Source organism: Myotis yumanensis, unplaced genomic scaffold, assembly GCF_028538775.1.
Source record: "Myotis yumanensis isolate MYYU_CA2020_CCGP unplaced genomic scaffold, mMyoYum1.0.hap1 SCAF_4, whole genome shotgun sequence".
Lineage (NCBI taxonomy): Eukaryota > Metazoa > Chordata > Mammalia > Chiroptera > Vespertilionidae > Myotis > Myotis yumanensis.
Window position 1 is genome coordinate 50,703,212 of NW_027223755.1, and position 23,852 is coordinate 50,727,063.

Consider the following 23,852-nt stretch of genomic DNA (forward strand, 5'->3'; position numbering starts at 1 on the left):
TTTGTTCTATGGTATCAAATGCAAAATGCTTGGAATATATTACTGGTTTACATTTTTTCTTTGTAATTAACAATAAAGATACATTTGCATTTCCTGACTAGATAATTTGTGAGGGCGTAGTCTAAAAGTAGAGGGAAGTACATAAACACACAGTATTTGTTTTTCAAAGAGAAGAAAGGAAGATATATAATAAGAAATCTCTAACTTCCTTGGAAGACTTGGTGAACTAAAAATGAGCCCTGGTATTTCAAGAGAGTTACAGCCCTTTTGTTAAATTGCAACGATGCTACTTTACATGTAAGGGGGAAATGGGGAGGGGGAGAGGAGTAGGTTTTAACAAGTTTCTTTCTTTTCTCCTTTTGCTGCAAAAAGCTTTATTGTTTCATTTGGTCCAATGCATGGGAGAGGGCTTCAGGGTGGTTAAAAGAATGGCTAGTAGTTTAGGGAAAAGGCTCAGGTAAAAGCCAGACACCAGGGGGATGCAGACAACCCCCTCAAAGGCCTCTGGGCTCCACAGGCTCCTAGTCCTGCTTGAGGGTGAGCCTTTCGAAGAGATACTCGCTCAGCCCAGCCTGGGGGCCGGCCAGCCTGTGGAGGTGAGTCAGGTGTCGCCCATCTTCTTGATGAGTTTCACCCCCTCATCCCGGAAGTGGTTCTCCAGGAAGTCACAGAGACGAGGGTCTGTGCAGGTAGAACCCAGGGCCTGCAGCTCCACAAGGGCCCGGTTCAGGTCCCTCTCCAAGGCCAGGGCGGCTTCCATGGCGTCCTGAGTTAGGCCCACCCATCTTGGGGAGGCTTCCGCACGTCCTGGAAGAGAAAGCAGCCACTGTCCTGGTTTTGCAACTTTAAGAGATGCTCGGAGCCCTCTCGCTTCTCCGCCAACTCGCCAATTCGCGGAAGTGTCCCACGCCCTGGAGAGCCACATCGTCACGGTGGAAATAGAAGCCCAGAGAGAGGTAGGTGTGAGAGGCCCGAAGATGCCCGGTGGCCAGGGAGTTGACCGCAGCCTCCACCTCGGTGGAATGATTCTGACGAATTTGGGAGCTCATGGTTGTCCGGCAATAAGGAGTTAAGGTAGGAAAACAAACACCTCTGTGTTGGCTGATCCCAGAGCTGGCTCTGAAGGTGGTGACTGGATGAGACGCAGGGGAGTGGCCAGGGCTGGAAGAAGGGGCGTCCCTGGGTCTGTTCCATCCAAACACTGTTGAAGCAAGAGACAGATCTGGGACCGCTCGAGGGCACTTGGTTTTAACAAGTTTCTCCCTCCCCTGAGAAGACATTAAAAATATTTTTTATCTTATGGTAAATTTTTACTTTTTTTTTTTAAATTTCAAAAGTTATACACATGGATAAAATAATTCAGACAATACTGAATGATACTAAGTATATAGAGTAAAATCCTCTGACCTTGACCCTATGCCTATTATCAATCCCACTCCAAGAGGTACTTTTAAAAGTGTTTCTTTATCCCCTGAATTCTAATTGCAGAAGCTAATTCTTTTTATTTTATTAAAGCTGAATTTGAGGAAAACCAAGGGAAAGAGGTCTTTTATTTTCTAATAATAGGTCTCTGTGATTTAAAGATATTTGAAATCTCAGCCATAGATTAGGGTTTTTCAGTTGTCAGAATGCTTCTGGGGTTCTGACTGTCATAGCTGGGGTTTTGTCCATGGGAATGGATGCAGATGACAAAGGGTTACCCACATCATTCAGCTCCTGTGTTATTGTGGGCATGTCTGTGACTAGTTAGTGGGTGAAGTGTTCATTCAACACAGATTTATGGAGCACCTAGTATATGAAGCCAAATGAGGGCATGTTATAGGTTTTGGGGATACAAATATGAACTAAACAAAATACCTGTTCTTGGTGGAGCTTACAGAGCAATAAGCAATAGCAAATAAGTTTATAAAATAATGTGGGGTAGTGATAAGTTCTATAAAAATTATAATACATAACAGTATGTACTTTAGAGTGTCAGGGAAGACTTTATGAGGACCTAAATTTGAGTAGACATCAGAATGAAACCAGGAAGTGAGCCATTAGGAAAAGCACTCCTGGCAGAGGAATGCCAAGTGCAAAGGTCATGTGGCAGGAGCATAGGGGTTTTGGGGAAACTGCAAAGTCCTGGAGTAGAGTGAGTAGAGGGGAGAATAGTAGGATTTTACTGGTAAGAGACCAGAAATGTGACCAGGGAACAAACCAAATGGGGTTTAAAGGCCATGGAAAGGACTTTTGATTTATTTGATGTGATGGGAAATAGTTGGAGGGTTTTGAGCAAGAGATGGCATCATCTGTCTCACATTTAAAAGAATTGACTGCTGTATGGCTATTTATATGCTGTGGTTGGAAATCTTGGTATAGAAATCACCACATAGGGGTAAATATAGACTTTGGAAATGTAGACAAATATCAGGTTCATGCTGGAATATTCTATATGAAACTGTAAGTTTCTTCAGGCCCAGGGTGTTTTTTCTCAACTATTAAAGCTGGTCAAGGAGGAAGATTGAAAGCTATATAGGCAGGCTGGCAGAGCAGCAAACGTATATTTAAGAAAGCACACACACTCCTAACATGTGCAGGCCCTGTGCATAAAGTTTAAAAGAAGGATTGCACATAATATTTCTAAATATTATTAATCAAGCTAAAATGCATTCTGTGCTCATACTTTGATGGCTACCCCTTCAAAATTACCTGGGAGCCAAAGTTTGAATGTAATGTTCTTGGACTTTGTTGACTTCTGTGACTGAGCAAGACACTATAGTATTGTCCTGTTCTCCACCCAGGACCTGTCTTTTTTCTTTTACTACTGTGACCGCATGCCTCACAGGCATATGTGTTTACACTGTAGCCCTATGTCCGAGCTCAGTCCGCACCCTCTGTAGATAGCCATTCCTTGGCAACCATTAGGCCTAGGTTGTGCACACGGTGGCACAGTGCGATGTTCCTGGCAATGCACTACTCAGGGATCCCTTTAAGGAAAAACTGTGGTCCCAGCGCTGGGGGTATTGTTGGCAGATAGGCTTCAGGTGATGCCCTTTGAGGATATCTCAGTTTCAGAGAGTTGCCTTAGTTAACTCATACCTTTCCCAGATGGTGTTCATGCAATGACTAGTAGTGGCAGGTCTATGAAAGACTGGACATTTAGGCCCAGCATGAAACAGCCCTGATAGACCACGTAGCTCCATGCAAGACTTTCTGATAGACCATGTAGCTCCATGCAGGACTTTCTAATTCTAGTTAAGGGAAGGGCAGAGAGATATGGGCATTTCTAGTTGAGGGAGATGATAAAGATGAATAGTTAAAGCCGTGGTTCTCAACCTTGGCTGCACATTAGAATCACCTGGGAATCTTTTTAAAATCCTGATTTCTGGGCCTCATCCTCCGGAAATTCTGTTTCTTTGTTACTAATGTTGTGGCCCCACCCCATAACAAAGAAACAGAATTTCCGGAGGATGAGGCCCAGAAATTAGGATTTTAAAAAGATTCCCAGGTGATTCTAATGTGCAGCCAAGGTTGAGAACCACCGAGTTGAAGGCTCTTGTGATCAGATGTACCAGCCCCATCTCCAAAGGCCTCAAAACTTGACTGAGGGACCAGAGTGAACAGGAGTTCATAAATGTGGTGTAATGAGTGCTATAGAAACTAGTTAAAGGGTCCAGTGGCATTTCTTCATGAATACTACAAGGCCCCTTGTTCTAGAAAATATTGTATTTTAGTGTTTTAGAACAGCTCTGGGGTATATTGTATTTTTTTTTCTGCCAAATGGCAGCATTTATTTTTGTATTAACTTAAATATGAAAAAATAATTTCAAAAGTTCTTTCACTGGGATAAAGACTGTATCTAGATACCATTGAATCCAAGTCTTTTTAATTTACACTGACTTCTTATCTTTATCACCTTACACAACATGCACAAGCTTATAAAAATTGACTCTACCTCTCATACCCAGGAGAGAGATTTTTCAGTGTTTGAGCTTCAAGTGAATTACCTTAACCTTTCCTATATTATATAATTAAAAATAATGTAACAAAACCACATGCAAGATTGGTTTGACATTAGATAATACATTAATATGTCAACATGTTAAAGGAGAAAATATTAAAGGAGAGAAACTGCATAATCATTTCAATAACAGAAAAAAAATATAAATCTTTAGTAAAATTTAGCTTTCGGTTATGATTAAAAAAAGACCTCTTAACAACATGGAGCAGAAGGAAATTTCTTGACGTGATGGGAGTATATACAGAAAATTACAACAAATATTTAATGGTGATATGTTGGAAGCATTCCCTTTAATACCACGCACAGATCAAGAAACCTCGCTATTGTTTCTATTCAGTACAGTGCAAAGGCCCTATTCAGGGCAATTAGACTAGGGACAGAAGGAGAATTTCTAATGATTAGGGAAAAATTAATTAAAACTACCATTTGTTATATGACATGATTACCTATAAAATGTACACATCATTTATATAAAAGGCTGGTAGATATATTGACTGCATAAAATAATCATTTATAAAATATAAAGGCAATTTACAATAGTAGAAATATAAAGTATCTAGAAAACTTTTACAAAATATGGACAGCTCTTGGAGGAGAAAATGATAAACTTTATTGACAGACATGATAAAATATAAATACAGAGATATCTCATAATTATACAAAGAAAATGAGTATGAAGATATAAGGTTTCCTCAAAATAATTTCTAGACTCAACAAGCTGCTATCAGATTCCTATTAAAAAATATATCTTTATTGATTTCAGAGAGGCAGGGAGAAGTAGAGAGAGAGAGAGAGAGAGAGAGAGAGAGAAAAACATCAACAATGAGAGAGAATCATTGATCAGCTGCCTCGTGCACGCTCCACTCTGGGGATTGAGCCTGTCCTGACTGGGAATCCAACTGTGACCTCCTGGCCATAGGTCAATGCTCAACCATTGAGCCATGCAGGCTGGGCACATTTTTTTTTTTAAAGTAATGTTTCAAAGCTAACAATGTTTTTATAAAAGAGTAAGAGTCTAAGAATAGTGAAAACACACCAGAAGAAGTGGGGTGGAGTGGGGGAATGGAGACTTGTTTTACCAAATTCTAAAAACTTACAATAAGTCTATAGAAAATGAAATGTAATGGCACAGTGGTAGACAATGGAGCAGCAGAACAGAATAGTGGGGACAGAAATACACATGCATAAGTGGAAATCTGATTAATAATAGAATAGGCATTGGCTATTAGTGGGAAAAGATAGGCTCTTTGATAAATGGCGCTCTGACAATTAGTTATCAATACTGAAAAAACTATTCCTTCGTCACTTCATAGACAAAAACCAGTTACTATATAGAAAGGAATAAAAACTAAAAATGTTAAAGTAAACAAAGCATAGAAAATGTATTTAATAAAAAGACACACAAGAACAACTTTAAGTAAATGATTACTGTCTTCAACTATATTATTTCCTCATCAAAAGACATGCTGCAAATTGTGAGAAGGTATTTGAAATATATGTAATTGACAAAATTAGTTCTCAGAATATATGAAAGTAAAAAAATAGAAAAATAACCTAATAGAAAAATGGACAAAACACATGCCTAGGTCATAGGGACTATAAGAGAAATAAAACATGAAAATATGAAATATTTTACAATCTCATGAAAACCAAAGAAATGTAACACTAGAATGAGATACTATTTTGTAACCACTAGACAGGCAACAATTTGAATGGGAGATTACAAATTTTGAAGAGAATACGGAGCACTAAGACTCATATATGTGAAGTGTGTATAAGTTAGAAAAATCACTTTGAGAAAGAGCATTACCCTCTGACGCAGCAGGTCTACCTGTGGGTGTATACCAGAGAGGAGCTCTTACACATGAACATCAGTACAAGAGTACTCAGAGCACTATCGTTTGTAATAGCAAAACAGTTGAAGGGGCAACAAAAACAATACCAATAATAATGACAATAACAGAAAACCTGGACACAACCCAAGTCTGTATCAATGGTAGAGTAGTAAAATAGAGCATATTTTTTCATATCCACATTTTTGCTTCAAATTTTCTAGAATTCTGTGGCCTACTGATCACTCACATTCCCAATGTCAGTACTTTTCAATGTCTAGTCCCTTTTATTTCTATTTCTATTCTTTTAATGTGATTTTAGAATGGAGGCACAGTGAATGTGTATAATCTACCATCTTGAACTACAAATATTTAAGAAGATGTGAAGAATCAATTATACCTTCCAAGAAATTAAGATTTTCTGTGTGTGTTTTGGATGTACCTTAAGTTTGAAGATATAAATGGTTTGATGACTCTGCAGCTAGGTATTATGTTCAGGTTATCTTCTGATGTCATATAGATATTGTAGATGCATGCATCAATTATGCAAAAGATAATCTTTAGTTTGAGATATCCCAGTTGTGCTTTTCAAATCTAGAAAAATTTAGAGTTCCTAAGGAATGGATTTTGTTTTAATTATTGCACTTCAGAGTCACAAAATATTCAGTCATTTTTACTGCTAGAATATGTTCCATAAGGAAATAAAATCTAAACTGAAGTACTGTTCCTTCTGTTGTTGAGAAAAAATTTTCTTAAAAGGCTTACCTGATAGAGCTGAATTTCCAGACTACTTTCTAAGCAGCTCACCTCACAGCCATCATTGACTTCCACAACTAAATATAAAGAAAAATCTGTTTCTTTATAGATTCTAGTTATAAGATTTATTAGTGACTAAAACATGTAATTACCATAAATAAGCCAGTTCTGGGTTAGATTCTCCAAGGCCAAAGGGCTCATGTGACATTTTTCATTTGGGTACACAATGGCCATTTGGGCTTATAGGATCATTGAGCCTACATTTCTAGTAGTTGACATGATCCATTCAAAGTCTATAAAATATAGGAGATGCCTCAGATGCCTTTAAAGTTTTAAAATAAATAATTCAGACATCTTATAATTTTTTGGCCACAGGGTCTCTGAAACTAAGTGAATGCAAACTTGGTCAGTACTTACATGGAAAATACTTGAATAAAGAATAAAGCAAGGACTGGCTAAAGTGCCAGTATTTTTCCCACCTATATTTTTATAATTTTCATGGAACAATTTCTGGGATAGTATTAATATTGTTGAGTAGTAGATTTTCAGGTGAGGCTTTTTAGTTCTTACATTAAAGCAATAATACAAATAAAGCAACCTACAGGTTGTCCCCAAAAATGTACATACACTTTAACAGCTGATAGCTCAATTGATGTTTCTTTTCAGATTTAACCCATTGGAATATATAATTATTCAAAATATGTAAAGATTTGTTTTGAACACCCTGCATTTATCCTTTTAAAAATATATTTTTATTGATTTCAGAGAGGAAGGAAGAGAGAGATAAAAACATCAATGATGAGAGAGAATCATTGATTGGCTGCCTCCTGTGCACCCCCTATTGGGGACTGAGCCTGCAAGCCGGGCATGTGCCCTTGACTAGAATCAAACCCAGGACCCTTCAGTCTGTAGGCTGATGCTCTAACCACTGAGCAAAACCAGCTAGGCATATTTATCTTTTATAGTTTGACTAAAATAGCCTGTGTGGAATTAATGGAAATATTTCTAAATCTTAGTAAAATGGTGTGTGTGCTTTTTTTTCAGAAATTGCATTTCAATATTTCCCCCCACTTTTCTCTTTTTATGCCCATATGTCTCCGATTAGTAAAGAAATGGATTAATCCATATTCTAAACATTTTAAATGTGAAAGTTCATTCAGACATCTTGTAATTTTTAAACATGAAGGTATCATTCAGACATCTTATAATTTACTATTTACATCTATATATTTTTATATAGGTGCAGATATAATTCTTCAACAGTTGGGTAAATTGTCATATGTTGCAGAATACAGTACTTGGGATGCCTCAAATTCTTTTTGCAAAGTGGTGCGATATAAAGAAGTAAATATAACAGCATCTGAAATTTTTATTTAGTTGTTGCTCATAGTGGAGGACATCATCTTTACATATGTGCTATGCAATTGTAGGGTGGGATAAAGCAACATCAGCTATTTCCTGTCTTGCCCTTTACATTTCCTGCATCTGATCACCAATGACAAATGGTGTTAGATTTTCTTCCCTGTTGTTTTCCAATATCGTGTGTCTAGTTATATTTTCATTATTTCTTAATCTTATATACAGTGTTATGCAAATAATATAATCAAATAAATATTTGGTGCCTTGCAATGGATTAGGTCTGGTGTGGTGGTCCAAAGGGAGCTCTCCACTCATTCTCATGGCTGGAATCATATAGTGATGGTTCTCAGTTCTCTCTCCAAACATGACTTTCTCCTGACCTCCAAATTTCTAAGTCCATGTTCAATTGCTTTTAATATATGAAAAGTACTTTAAAAAATATGCTTGTTTAGGATCCAGCTAACTTCAAAAGTTTGGGAACTATAGTCCATGGTATGCCCAGACAGAATAGGAGCATGGAATTTGTGGACAGTTACCAGTTTCAGACACAGTGCCCCACCTTTTATAATCTTAAGTTAGTTGTTGGTTTCAATTTTTTCTGTTTCTAAAATTAGAAGTTTTGGATATATTATCTATTTTTTCCACTTTTTCCACAATTATTCAAAATTGGTCACCAAATTCCACCTATCTATCTTTAAATCTAGTTTCTCTCAATTCACTGCTATCTCGTTATTTCTTGTGTGGCCAAGTGCTTCTTATCTACCTCCCATTACTCCTGATCCGTCTTCCACACTGATGAAACAGTTATGTCTTTATGCTACTTCTTCCGTCAAAGTGGACAAATACCCTTGTCCAAGTAGACAAATGGTTACTTATTCCTATATCTAGTTAAACTTTGGCAAGGATTCTCTTATGCTCCCTTGTAGCTACCATCACATTTTACTTATTTGTGAATAACACTGATTATGTTATTTGGCAGTTTGTGTGTACGTGTATTGTTAACATTTAGCACAGTAACTGGAACTTATTGATGCTCATTAAGTGTTTACAAAATTAATAAATCACCGTAAATTAGTACAATATGTCCTTACCTAACATCATCGATTGGTTCTTGGATATGCAGTGAAGCAATGCATAGCAAAACCAGTTTTTCCATAGGATAATTGATACAAACAGGAGTTAAGTTCCTAGAGTATCCCATCAACATTTATAAGGAAATGACGTTGAACAAGAGGTGTTGTTCGAGGACATTCTGTATTGCCATGAACTCATCATTGGTAGTACAGCTAACCCAAGGCTTTACGATAGCCAGAGGATTAAATAAAATTCTCAGTTTTCAATATTATTGTTTTACTCATTTCTCCCACTTAATTCCTGATATATGATATGAATCAACAATATTTGGTGCTAAAGAATTAACTCTGACTCACTCCCAAATCATATGATGTTCTAGTGAGGGTGAATATTGAGAAAACCCACAGTTGTACCAATTGAGGGTCTGCCAGTAACCCTGGCCATGCTACGTTTCCTATGATTTAGAGCAGTATCATTCAATGTTGCTTTTAGCCAAATCTTTCTATGTGCCAGAAATAGGAATGTGTTAAAAGGAGAGTTTTTTTTAAATTTGAGGCAATGATCTCATGATTGTTTATGATTAGGATTGACTTGTGTAGGCCACCTGATCTCATCTCATTAATGCTTGCAAAGCCCTGGCTCTCTTTCTTTTCTTCAAATGGGATCAAAAGGTACATGGGGGAACCCTATTGGTACCTTTAAGTGGAAATGTACCTTCAGTTGGTAAGTCCTTGTTTTTCGATATTTAGTATTAAGCAACAATTTTAAATACTACAAAGAACATACTCTTTTTTAAAACCAGAATTTCCTGCTTCCTGTAGTAGTTCTTATTAGACCTCTAAATTCTCAGGTACTGGTGTCTGTCTTTCTAATCCTACTTTCCTGATTTTTTTTACTTCCTGGGATTTTTATATTGATGTTATCTATCTAGTTTCTTGCTTATGGAGCTTTATCCCTGGCCTCTTATGACTGTCCCTGATATTATATAAAACTAGAGGCCTGGTGCACGAAATTTGTGCACTCATGGGGGGGTTCCCTCAGCCCGGCCTGTGCTCTCTCACAGTCCGGGAGCCCTCAGGGGATGTCCAACCACCATCAGTTGGACATCCTTAGTGCTGCTGCAGAGGCAGGAGAGGTTCCCACCACTGCTGCTATGCTCACCAGCTGTGAGCCCAGATCAGGGTTTCTGGATGAGCAGCTCTCCCCCTGTGGGAGCACACTGACCACCAGGTGGCAGCTCCTGTATTGAGCATTTGCTCCCTGGTGGTCAGTGTGCATCATAGTGACTGGTCATTCCATCATTTGGTCAATTTGCATATTAGCCTTTTATTATATAGGATTTCAGGACACTTGTTAAAACCTACATATAGTTACCTATATGTAATGTTTCTCTCTACTCCTCTGCAATAGAATGTCTTGAAAATAATTTTTAATTTTATTGGATCTTAAAAAAAAAGGAAGAAAGTATATGAAATGAGTCAGAAGCCACGAAATACTCTCGATGATTTTGACAGAATACGAGTTGCCATAATTCCATTTGGCTTTAGAGGATTGGCCAGAACATAAACACAATATAATGCCTGTACGTTCAGACAGTGCAATTTACTTAAAGCATGAAATGTCATTTTATTAAATGTGACTATGTAAAATAACTCAGAAATCAATGATATTGTAACTGTGGAGTGAAAAATATGTATTTTTCTGTTCGTTGTGTCTTCGAAGAAACTGCTCATTTTTCATTCTTGCTCAGTGTAACCCAGATGGGCTGAACTCAGCATGGCTCCAGGGTGGGCATGTGAACCAAGTCTTGCCAATCACTTATCACACATCCTAGATAGAAGAAATGATTCTAAGGTGGCTATGTGACTCAAGCTGAATCCACATGAGTTTTTTTAATTTTTATTTATTTTTTTGCTAAAAGTATTACAAAGGGTATTACATATGTGTCCTTCCCCCCCGCCCTTGACAATCCCCTGCCCTCCCTTACCCCCCAGTGTCTTATGTCCATTAGTTATACTTATATGCAATCCACATCAGTTTTGACACTTTAGCAGAAACTACTGAAAAAGAGAGACTCCCTTTTCATTTGCTTTACTAAACTGATAGAAAGTCTTGGAGCTATTAGTGGCTTTTCTTACCCACTGCACGGGGAAGGCATAGTTCACAATAAAACCGATACAGAGTAAATAAAGATGTAAATTCAGAATTCCAATTAATTTATTGGAGTTGCTAGATTTAGCACATGACTAAGCCAGGTGAGGTTATTGATCCCTTTTGTGTTTTAAGCTGGTTTGAGTTAAGTTTTTGTCTTTTGTAACTAAAAGAAGCTTGGCTAATCAAGCTATAATTTGAATATAGCTTTTTGATGAGATGTTTTAACAGTTTTGCAATTAATATGCTTGCTTTTCTTGTTGGAAATAATGTAATGGTTTAAAGCCATTATTTTTTTTTTGCTTACATAATATGAAGTCCTTCTTAGAAGATCCTAACTTGCTAACAAAACAGTTGATTACATCTTGTTGAAATTTTTTTCAAATTTTATTTATTTATTTTTTTTCTTTAATGATTAAGGTATTACATGTGTCCTTATCCCCCCCCATTGCCTGCCCCCCCCCGCCCCCCCCCCTCCGCTCGTGCCCTCACCCCCCTGTTGTCTGTGTCCATTGGTTAGGCTTATATGCATGCATACAAGTCCTTTGGTTGATCTCTCCCCCTTTCCCCCACCCTCCCCTGCCTTCCTTCTGAGGTTTGAAGGTCTGATCAATGACACTCTTTGACCCATCACTGAACTTGAGATGGCACAGTCGCCATTTCTCAAGTCAGATCTTATTTTCTTCAATTTCTAAGGCTACCTTTTGAATGTCTTTGTTGTCTAATGAATAGATGGGCTTGTTTCTGAGTAAATTTCCAGAATGAAGGAGAGTTTGGAAAACATCTCATTATCACAAAAACATGTTTTTTTATGAGCTGTATTCCATATGCAAATACCCACTCATTTGAGTTTCTTTTCAATGTTTGGCATTTCAGTTTGTATACATCTACATATTTATATATAAATTATTCCACACACTTTAGGAGAAACTATTATGGGGGTGGGAAACATTATGTTAAATAATTATCACTTTTACAATTTGAAATATTTCTTTTCTATTCTGTTTTAAAAACACTAGCCTTTAAAGCTTATGTTGTAGTGACATTGAAGGTTCTCCAATTCAGATCAATGCAATTCAAATAACATATTTTATTCTTGATTAATTAAAGTTTGTTGTAATTGGAGATTTCTATAGAAACTAGTCAGCATATTTCCACAGTCTCTCTACCTTGTCTGTTCAATTGATGAGTTACTGTTTCCAAACTTCTCTGAGAGAAATGCACCTAACAGCTTGTGATGCAAATTATGCACACACAGGATTATGTATTTATACACATAGAGCAGTTTTTGTGGTGGCGCTTGTGTATGAAAGTGATGCTTATGACCTCTGCTTCCTATCTGATCACATTACACCACTCCTTAAAAGTATGAAATGAGGCTCCATGGTGTGAAAAATAAGTTCTGCACCCACACATGCTGTCATGCCTTACCTCTTGCATTCCCTTATTTCAAGTCTAGTAACATGTCCCAGGATCTCATGCGGTTTCAGAGTGCTGGGCTTTGGCACAGGCTGTTGTCTCAATCTGCAGGGCTCTCTCTCCCTGTTTTGTCCCTGGCAGACTCAAATCTCAGATTAAGTGGAGCATCTTTGATAAGGCCTTTCTTTATTGACAGCTCTAACTAATCTTTCCTTTTTGATCTTAATGTGCTTTTTACACACTGTACAACCACAGCGATTAGAGTATTTGTATTTGTTGTGATATACTATTAATGTGGTACACTAAGAACTGAGGCAAGGGAAGGGATTTGACACTTTATTGTACATACATACTGTATGTCCTTGGCCTGCGGGTATCGGACCGAAACCAAATCTCTGACATCCCCCGAGAGGTCAGATTGTGAGAAGGTGCAGGCCAGGCCGAGGGCCTCTAGTTGTAATATATCAATAAAACTGAAAACGACCAGAGAACATCAGACACCTCTCAAGATAAAGAGCAAAGCTTGTAAGCCTTCCTGATTGTGTTCTCTTTCATGAGTCACCAGTATTGAGAAAATGGTGAAACTGGTAAGAGGAGACTAGAGAAGTCACTGCAGTTTGAGAATTCCTCTGAAATGTGGCCTGACTCCTAGACATAGGTGATGATAAAATCTGCTAAGTTTGTGCAGGCCAAATGAGTCTGCCTTCCATATCTTTTTTTCAATGATCCTGAGACCCAGAGACCTGACTACAGGGGAAATGAGTCCTCATTAGCAGTAAGAATATTATATTTGTCTGTTACATGCCTTTTAAATATTTTTTCCACTTTCCATACAAATATCTTGCAGGACATGCTTAGTCTTTTCATTTCAATATCTCAGCAACGAGCATAATGCTCAGGTATCCATTACACAATGGATGCTGAGTGGATGAATGGCGATGCATGATTCCCTATGATGGAAAGGGAACCCATTTATGCGACTCTGGTCTGCTTATTTGTATAAAACGTATGACCCACATGAGCATGGCACTCTGTAAACGTTCCTAATATTTCTATATGAATATGTGCCTGCTAAGTTTTGTTTTAAAATTCCTTTGAAGTTGTAAACTGACAAGATCAATGAAGAATTCTATGAATGCTATTATTTTTAGCATTCTCTCATTTTAGAAGAGAAAGAAACTTCCTTTCCTCACCTCCCACAGCCTGAAGAAAGTTTCCTTTTTGAGAACAAAATTACCATTTGTTTCAAGCTTTCCTTTCAATTATAGCAATTTTCAAATGTTTTTAAACTATTCTCAGCAAAAGAAAAATCAACATTTGCATTTCTGATACGTAAGCTAATCTGGTAGCCATAGGATTAAGGCATCATGGCTTTGATAAGTAATTTGGAAGATTTTTCTTGATTTGCTCTTGGCTGTTGCCCATACTGTCTATGAACTTAGAAGCAGGACAAATCGAACTGTTCTTTGAGTGCTGTTAAAAGAACTGTTGATCTCAGAGGGAAGGAGGGGGTGAGTGCATGAACTTGTATGCATGTATGCATAACCTATGGACACTGACAATAGGGTATTGAAGGCCTGGGGCAGGGAGTGGGGGTGGGCTAGAAGGGGTCAATGGGGGGAAAAAGGAGACATGTAACACTTTCAACAATAAAGATTTTTTAAAAAAGGTCCACGTAAATTGGACCTTGAAATGCACTGTCAGATAGCATGATCTCTTCTCAGGGATAAGACAGCATATCCATTTAGCTGCAGTTTTCCCTGTATACTTTTAAGGTTTCACGGACTTGGGTTGGGAGAACAGTAAGGGAACACCCACTGCAACTGACCAGCTGTGGCCTGCCAGTTCTAGTTCCTGGCAGGTAGCAAGCTGGATTCTTGGCTGTAAAGAACTCAGTTTCGATATACTCTAGGGAGGGCAACTGTTTAGCCTAAGCAATTCAAAGGAGCCTAATTGTGCTCCACACTACACAGAAAGTCACCACATCTGTTTCATATTTTTGGCTTTTTGAACTGAACTAGAACAGAGAAATAAACATACAGCTTTGAATATAGAGTAAAAACAAGTTCATGGTGCACAGATGAGCATATTGTACAGAACTCAGTGAAAATTTCCTTAATGAGGGTTTCTTTGGTAAAGTGAGAAATATTTCTGGTGTTAATCAAGGTTTTTTTAAAAAAGATTTAATAGAAAATATTATCTATTTAAATGTCAAGACAGCCTATCATTCCCTCTTAAATCTATTACAGTCAATTGTTGAGATGTGGCAGCAGTGTTCACGTGACCTATTGCAAATATTTGGGGAGTCATCTGCACTGCATTAGCCTTTCTACTGGTGGTTATTTAAAAAAAATAATTTGGATGCAGTAGGCTAAAAACATTCACGGCAATGAATTAGAACTTCATTAACCACTTTCATCTTTTATTTTGGTTCAAATGTAAATGCAGTCATTTGATATCCAAGTGTATATAATATGTGATGACTGTCTTTTAAAAATGTAATCTAGCAGAAAATACATCTTAATTTGAATGTAACACTGTCTTAAACATAATTTTAATATTCTTCAGCATCTGGAGTCTCAAAGAATGAGGCCATTTGAGGTTAAAAAACTTTTCCCTGCAAAACTAATATTAGTAATAATCTTCAGACAAACAATTAAAAAGACAAGTACTTACCAAACGGAACATGGCACAAAGGATGGAAACAACATGCACTGAGGTTTTTCTTTTACGAGAGGCTTTACATCATGACACTTGTGTATTTCCTACCATCACCACCAGAGAGATAACATTTCTGAGATCTTTCAGGTGAAGAACCTAACATAAAATAATGAGCTCAAATATCAAGAGATCTGCCTTAACCATACTTGATCCTCTCTTATTTCCTTCTTTCTAATGTGCAATTACATATTTTAGTGTTTGTTGTTATTGTCTGTCTTCCCAGCAACCTGTAGCTCAATGAGATAAAGAACTATGTCTGTCCTCCACTGTATATCCAGGGACCAGTTCATGGATGTATAGCAACTAGTCTATATGTATAAGAGGCTAAGTGATCAACCGTACGTGGGCCCGACTGTCTGGCTGACCGACCGGCGTGAAGGACCAACCTTGTAAAGGATGGCACGCTTTATGCTATAGATGGGAAAGAGATGAGAATATAAGTGTGAAGTCACACTGATATTTGTTAGGTTACTATAGAAACGTCACCTGTCTGTCAACGCATCAGATGTTTTTGCTTACAGTTTTCGGCAATCCGATTGAAAAGATCAATACTATTCGATACTAATACGCTCATTAATGGTGCAGGATAACATTGTCAGATTATTAAATGAACATCAAATTGTGATGCTTTGAATAAAACATGAAAAGTGTGTAGAATTAATGAATGATAAGCATCTTAATAGCACAAAATGCGGCCCAAAACATTTACAATTCAATCGAAATAGTCAATGTTAATATCTGATAATATTTATAAATAAATTATATAACATTTTATTTTAATTTTAAATTTAATTTTTAAATATTTATAAAAGTCGTTAAATTAAAAAAAATTATTTATTTATGTATGCATGGTACATATGGCACGCACTGGCAATCCTATATAATAAAAGGCTAATATGCAAATTGTCCCCTCGGGAGTTCGACCGGGAGACCAGGAGTTCGATCACTTGCTATGACGTGTGCTGACCACCAGGGGGCGGCATGTAACATGGTGGGCACCAGCGGCGGTGGTGGCAGGCGCTGAGGGAGTGAGGGGAGGGGAGGCGGGGAGGCGAGGAGGCAGGGAACCTGATCAGCCCTGATTGCTGGCCAGGCTTAGGGACCCTACCCATACATGAAATTCATGCACCAGGCCTCTAGTTTAAAAATAAATGTTTACTTGTGCATGCATGATACATATAAAGCTCTCACTGGCGCCAATCACACACATGTGTTTTGACCTGTTATTGTTGATCTTGAATTTGTTTTTTTTGTTGACATTCAATGTGAACCACATCATGATTTATTCATCGTTCTTCAATAGTGGACACATTTCTTCATTTTATCTTTTATTGTTCTTTTATTATTTTTTACTATTAGTAGTAGTAGTATTTTTTAAAAATTTTAATTTGATTTGTTTTAAATATATGTATCATAGCAAATAATTTTATAATACTATATTATATATACTATTTTGACATGTAATTTTTTGCAGTAACATAATTACCACACGAATCTTTCTTCTAATTAATTTCCTTTCAATGTACACGAATCCGTGCACCAGGCCACTAGTTGATATATATTAACACTGATAGATGCCTAGCTCTGTTCTAAACTACTTAAATATATTGGCCCGTTTATTTTTCTCAACAAAAATTTGAAAGGATTGCTACTATTCCTACTTTATAGGTAAATAAGGAGCAGCACAGAGAAGTTAAGTAACTTGTCAAAGTCACATAGCTAGTAGGCGGAGGAAGCTTGATTTAAGCCTCTACACTATGACTCCATCTGGGTCATACATTTAACTACTTAATGGGTTCTTGGCAAAGTAAAAGATACTATGACGTTAATTAAGATAGAAAAAAAGGCCTCATAGACAAAATTACTTAGATGTTAGGGTAGCCTATCATTACCCCCTGTCATAGTATTTATTCATTTAACAAAAAATGAATATGTGACACTGTGCTGAGCTCCTTCTTAGATGATCTCACTTAGGCCTTCCAGGAACTCAGTGTGTGTGTGTGTATGTGTGTGTGTGTGTGTGTGAGTGTGTGTGACTGTGTGTGTGTCTCTGTGTGTGTGTGTGTATGACAGGGGTGGGAAGGGGGAAGAGAAAGAGAGAGAAGCAGGAGAGAGAGAGAAAGAGAGAGAGAGAGAGAGAGAGGAGAGAGAGAATCTTATTCTCTTTAATTTATAGACGAGAGAACTGAGGCTCCAAAAGGTTAAGTAATTTTGCCTGGAAAACATGTTCTGTAAATAGCACATGTTTAAAAGCAGGGCTTGTCCAACTCAAGATTCAGTGCTGAGTCATTATGCAGTGCTCAAACCTCTCTCTTCTCTGATTATTAATATAACAGAGGTAGGTCTTATTGGCCAAAATATGATGACATCTAGACAGATTTTAATTTCATTGATTTTTGGCTTCCTTTTTGCTTAGTTAATGATTTGGGCTTTGTGAGTAACATGGGCCTTTTTTTCCTGCCTTAAGGAAAGCAGGTGGGGCAGATGCTCACGTTTGTAACTGAGCTGGGCTGACAGGAATTTAGTGTAGCCCTGAAGTTATGGACCGAGAGCCTTCATGACTCTGTTCCGTGAGCCAGAAAGAATAAATTATTTTGTTCCCCTTCTCCTGTCATTTGAAATCTGTAAAGGCATTGAGTGCTATAAAAACTTGAAACCTGCTCCTCTATTGTTAACATCTCATTTTTTTATAGGCTGTCAGAGATTAGAAAGAGACGCTGCACAGTTTAAGTGTTATTTTCAATCAGGTAGCCTCACATGTTTTATATCAGAAAGCCAATGAGTATTTGTTAATTACAGCGATCATATAATCTTTCAAATGCAAATAGTCTGACTCAGATTTCAGTTTGTTTGGTACCAAGTGATGATGAAAGAATGGTATAGCCTGATCGTTGTTTTACTCCCATCTGTGTGCACCAGGCAATCACCACTTACAGATGGTTGTGATTCAGAGACAGGTTGCCACATGCGAGCAAAGTATGTTTCAGTTATTTTAATAAGATTTATTGCAGTAGTCACAGTTAAATGCTTAAACCTTAATGATAATTGCTGCTAATCTTTCAAGAAAATGATTAGAGTTTAATAAACCTGAAGAAGGATATTTTGCTGTAAACTTCAGTGAAATTACAAAGGTAAATTTTATGTTTACTCCCTCATCTAATAAATTAGGATTCTGGGTATGCTTTTTCTAATTTTCTGAAATTGGATTTTATATACACACACACACACATATCATATGATGTGTTGGGGACAAATTAAGATCTCTAGTTGCTATGAAAAACATAATGGGTCAAGTGGCAACAAATAATTCTGAACAAATATAAAATATTTCCTACTAGCCTTGAGCTTTTTTGTACGGTAAAATATACATGACATAAAATTTATCATTTTAACTGTTTTTAGTGTACAGCTCAATGACATTTAAGTATACTCACAACGTTGTACACCACCATCACTATCCATTTGAAGAACCCTTTCATCTCTCTGAACAGAAACCTTATACCCAGTAAATGATAACTCTCATTTGCCCTTAGCCCAGCCCCTGGAAACCTCTATTCTGCTTTTGGTCTCTATGACTGTGCCTATTCTAAGACCTCTATGACCTCATGTAAGTGGAACCATATAATTTTTGTCCTTTTGTGTCTGAGTTATTTCATTTAGAATAATTATTTTAGCACAATGTTTTCAGAGTTTATCCACATATCAGAATTTCATTGCCTTTTATGGCTGAATAATATTTCATTGTATGTATATACCACATTTTGTCTATTCATCTGTTGATGGATATTGGTGTGGACACTGGGGAACAACGCTGCTATGAACATTGGTATACATATCTGTTTGATTCCCTGCTTTCTCTGTGTTTCATAGTGGCTGCACCATTTTATATTTCCATCAGCATACACAGTGAGGTCTCCATTTTCTTTTCTTTTTTAAAAAAATTTTGTTTTATTGCTTAAAGTATTACAAAGAGTATTACATATGTCTCCTTCCCCCCCCCCTTGACTTTTCCCCGGCCTCCCCTACCCCCCAGTGTCTTGTGTGTCCATTGGTTATGCTTATATGCATGCATACAAGTCCTTCGGTTGATCTCTTACCCCCCACCTCCCACAACCCTCCCTGGCCTTCCCGCTGTAGTTTGAGAGGTCTCTGTTTTCTACACATCCTTGCCAACTTACGGTATTTCCCATTTTAAAATAATAATCATCCTAGTGGGTGCTAACCATGAGATTTTAAGTTACAGTAGATACTTTGAGTAATTACGAAAAATTTTAATTTACTAATTTGATGCAAATTGTCACAAAGTTGGTAACTTAGAATGATCTTAATTTGAGTCATTCCATTATTTTTCTTTGTTGGCTAATTTCCTTGACTCTGAATAGGAAAGTTCCTTTACTTAAAGGTGATGTCAAAAAGCACATAAAAATTATATTTAACCCTTTGTGAAAGCCAACGTAGAAAAGTAGTTTTAACTTAGTGTATAAAATACAGGCAGTATAAAATTCATAATTTCATGAAAGAGATAAAACAATATATCTTATAATGCAGTGCATTTCTGTTGTTCAGGTAGGAAGTTGTGTGTTTGTCAAGTTGGTTGAAGTAGGATACACACACACACACACACACACACACACACCATACACACAAATATGTAATCAGGAGACTATTACAGAGGAGATATGGCTAGATTAAATGGGATCCTATCAAAACCTGGGATACCCTAGTTGATCTGAATTTCAGGATTTGTCCTTACTGAGGATTCTGGGGTGGGCTAGCAGAGAAGCATACTCTATTTGGCACATTTTAATTATCGCTATTTCCTGTTCAATACAGGAACTAAATTTGTCTCTTGATTTCTATGGAATTCATGCCTTTTTAGATATTGTGCTGTGTTAAATCTATACTTCTGGCTGGGGAAAATGTGAAGACTGGCTGTTGAGGGAAGAGTTCTGCATTAGAGAGGCTACTCAGAGGGGAACTGGGGCTCCTGTTTTAGGAAAAAAAATCAATGAGTATTGAGTTTTGATTGAAGATGGCTACAAACCATCCGTCAGACACATTTTAAGGTTTAGTATTTCATTTCTTGTACTAAGCACCAACATTTTATCACCATATAATTCTAGGTTTATATGGCTTTGGAGCTTCAACTTTGGGTTCATGTGTGAAATAGCAGTACTTAAATTATTTATTTGTAGTTTTAAGATGAAATAACATATTTTTTTTCAGAATCAAGTCAACGTGTTTTATAGAACTATTATGCAGAAAAACTCATTTAAGAAGGTAGGAACAAATGAAATAATTCTTTGAGATCTACAATGTTGATAGCATTTTCATTGAAAATGAAATGTTTTCATACAATGTTTATTTATAAGTAAACTATAATAACACTTAATAAGATAATAGTGCTTAAGCAAATGTTTTGCAGTTCTGGTCAGGGCACTATAAAATATAAATCAAATAAATTGCGTCCTTTTCTCAGACAACTTATACTCCAAATTGCACAGGAGTGCGCTGTTAGTTGGGATATTGTACACATATTTAAATACAACCATAAATGAGAAACCACATTGTCAGGAATAGTCAGTATTCTCATTGTCCTGGGAAATGCATGTTAGCTTGGGTAGTTGTGGAAAGGAATGAATCATAGCTTCTTTTCCAATGAATGAGTCATGGCTGGCTGAATGGAGGTAGGCTTTTCAAGAGTTCTTTCTTTGAGTGATGGGAAAAATTTTTCATCATTTTATGTATTATTCAATATCTCTGTCATTATTGCTATTGATAAATGATATGAAAAATGATCATTTATCATTTAAAATCAATTAAGATATTTACAATTAATACTTTCCTTTCATAGATCTGAAAGTGCTTTCCAAAAAATCAATTAATTTGCACAATATACTACTATAAGGTTAGTCTTATTATCATCATAGCAGAGACAAATTCAAAGCCAGAGAGGTTAATTAACCCATCATAGAGTCCAAGGGCCAGAGTGGCAAGGCAAAATGGACTGATCACCAACTTGAAGGCCAGGAACTCTGCTTTTAGCATGGACTTTAATTGATTTAGATCAGTTTCTCTACCTAAAAAGCACGTGCAATAATTCTGAATTATCATGCAGCAATATAGTGTGGATTAAATAATTAATATTCTGAAGTCCTTTATAAATGTGAATTATTATTACTCATTCTAGTCTTAGACCACTAAGTCAGCCAAGCTACCTTCCAGCACTGGTGACTAAAGTGTAAATTAATTGGCTAAGTGAGAAATTCATCTCACACATTTCCTGCTGAGAGATAAGAGACTCTGTTCTGATTAGAAATCTATATATACAGTGCTGCATTTTATTCTGCTTCCCTTAATGTATGTGTTTGCATCCAATTCCTTAATAAACTTGGAATTCATCTTATACACAGAGATCCATGTTCAAAACGTCAGTGTAAAATGCTTATGCTTCTATTAGAAAGGCATATTTTTTCTTGTACTTTTAGGAATATTGTCATGTGGCTACCCAGACAGTAGTTTGTTTTACTACTCTTTCACACAAATTTGAAAAAGACTACTGAAAAAATGTTATTTTATGCAAGGATATGCTGTCTTGGGTTATAAGTTTTGTGCTTATGTTTGGTGCTTTTGCAAGAAATATAGTTAGAATGATTACAATATTAGAATCCAGGATTTGCTTTGTTGATACTTTTGTCCCTCTAACCATTTGATCAATTTTTGTTAGAGAGGCAAAACCCCAAACACTTCATTTAAAGGAAGGGAGCGCTGAGTATTGAAAGATCCGAATACTAAAATTAAATACTAGTTTTATGCCTTTTCAGAGGAAGAATATTAAGAATTCATAGATATCTTAATATATGAATTCTTAATATGTGAATGGATGAGTGATAATAGAATTCTTAATATAGAATCCTATAGAATTCTTAATATGTGAATGGATGAGTGATAATAATTTTCAAGATTGTGTTAAGACAGCTTTTCAGTCATTCATTCAACAAATACTTTTGATCACTTTTTATATGCCAAGCACAGTTCTAGATGCTGAGAATAAGGATGAAGACTTTGCCCTCTATCATTTACAGTAAACAACAGAATAAAAACATGTATGTATGTATGTCTGAAATAGTGTTCCTCCAAAATTTATGTTCACCCAGAAATCAGCATGTAATCTTTCTTGGAAACAGGGTCATTGAAAATATAATTAAAGATGAGGTCATACTGAATTAGGATAGACCTCAAATGAAATAATTGGTGTCCTTATAAGAAGGCCATGTGAGCACACAGAGACAGATCTACACACAGAGGAGAAGGTTATGTTTCAAGTTGACTCCGTTGTCATACTCATATCTTAACTGGTGGATGTACCAAGTTCTACAGTTTTTTACTACAGACAATATTTTTTCTGAGTGAATATTTTGATTCACTCTTGCATTTGAATAATGACTATATTCTGTGTATTTGTGATTGTGTAGAATTACAGGTTTGTGTGTATTTAAATATTTAATAGTTAATCTTCAGATCATGATCTACTTCTTGGACAGGGAGACACTTTTTAATTGCTCTAATGTACTATCATAAGACATCATATTTTATAGTGCCTCCATGTGTTTCAGGTTCTTGGAAATGTTGCTAGAATTTGGGTAGGCTATATAAAAAAAAAAGGAGATTGAAGAGGGTAAAAAACATTGGTTTGGCAGTTTATTAAAGCATGTTTTAATGTTCTGGTACAAAGAGTTGGCTTAAAAGTGAGATTTACAGCATGGATAGAACTGGAGAGCATTATGCTAAGTGAAATAAGCCAGTCAATGAAAGAAAAATACCACATGATCTCAGTCATTTATGGATAATTAAGACCATTATAAACTGATGAACAAAAATAGATACAGAGGCAGAGCAACATTGAACAGACTGTCAAACTACAGCGGGAAGGTCAGGGAGGATTGGGGGGGGTGGGTAAGAGATCAACCAAAGGACTTGTATGCGTGCATATAAGCATAACCAATGGACACAAGACACTGGGGGGTAGGGGAGGCCAGGGGAAGGTCAAGGGGAGAAAAAAAAGGAGACATATGTAATACTCTTTGTAATACTTTAAACAATAAAACAAAATTAAAAAAAATAAAATAAAATCAATGGAAACATATCCTCAGGCGAGGGTTCAAAAAATAAAATAATAATAATAAAAAAGTGAGATTTACTAGTATACAACAAGCCTTCCTTGAATATCCACGTTTCTACCATTTTTGTCACTCTGACAGACTTATTAATCTTTTTATCTTCTTTTAAAGAAATCCTCACCTGACAATATATTTTTTATTGATTCTAGAGAGAGAGGAAGAGAGAAACATTGATGTGAGAAAGAAACTTTGATCAGTTGCCTCCTGTATGTGGCCCAACGGGGACTGGAACCCACATCCTTTTGGTGTATGGGCTGATGCTCCAATCAACTAAGCCACCAGTCAAGGCTATCTTCCTTTTATTTTTTTGTTTCATTTTTTTCTCCCATCAGTAATGGGGAATGATTATCAATTCAT

General features: G+C 36.6%; 1 pseudogene; it reads right to left on the minus strand.

Moving 5' to 3' along the window:
• Positions 1 to 521: 521 nt before the first annotated feature.
• On the minus strand, positions 522 to 1,049 carry LOC139008117 (ferritin light chain pseudogene; annotated as a pseudogene).
• Between the last annotated feature and the right edge of the window lie 22,803 nt (positions 1,050 to 23,852).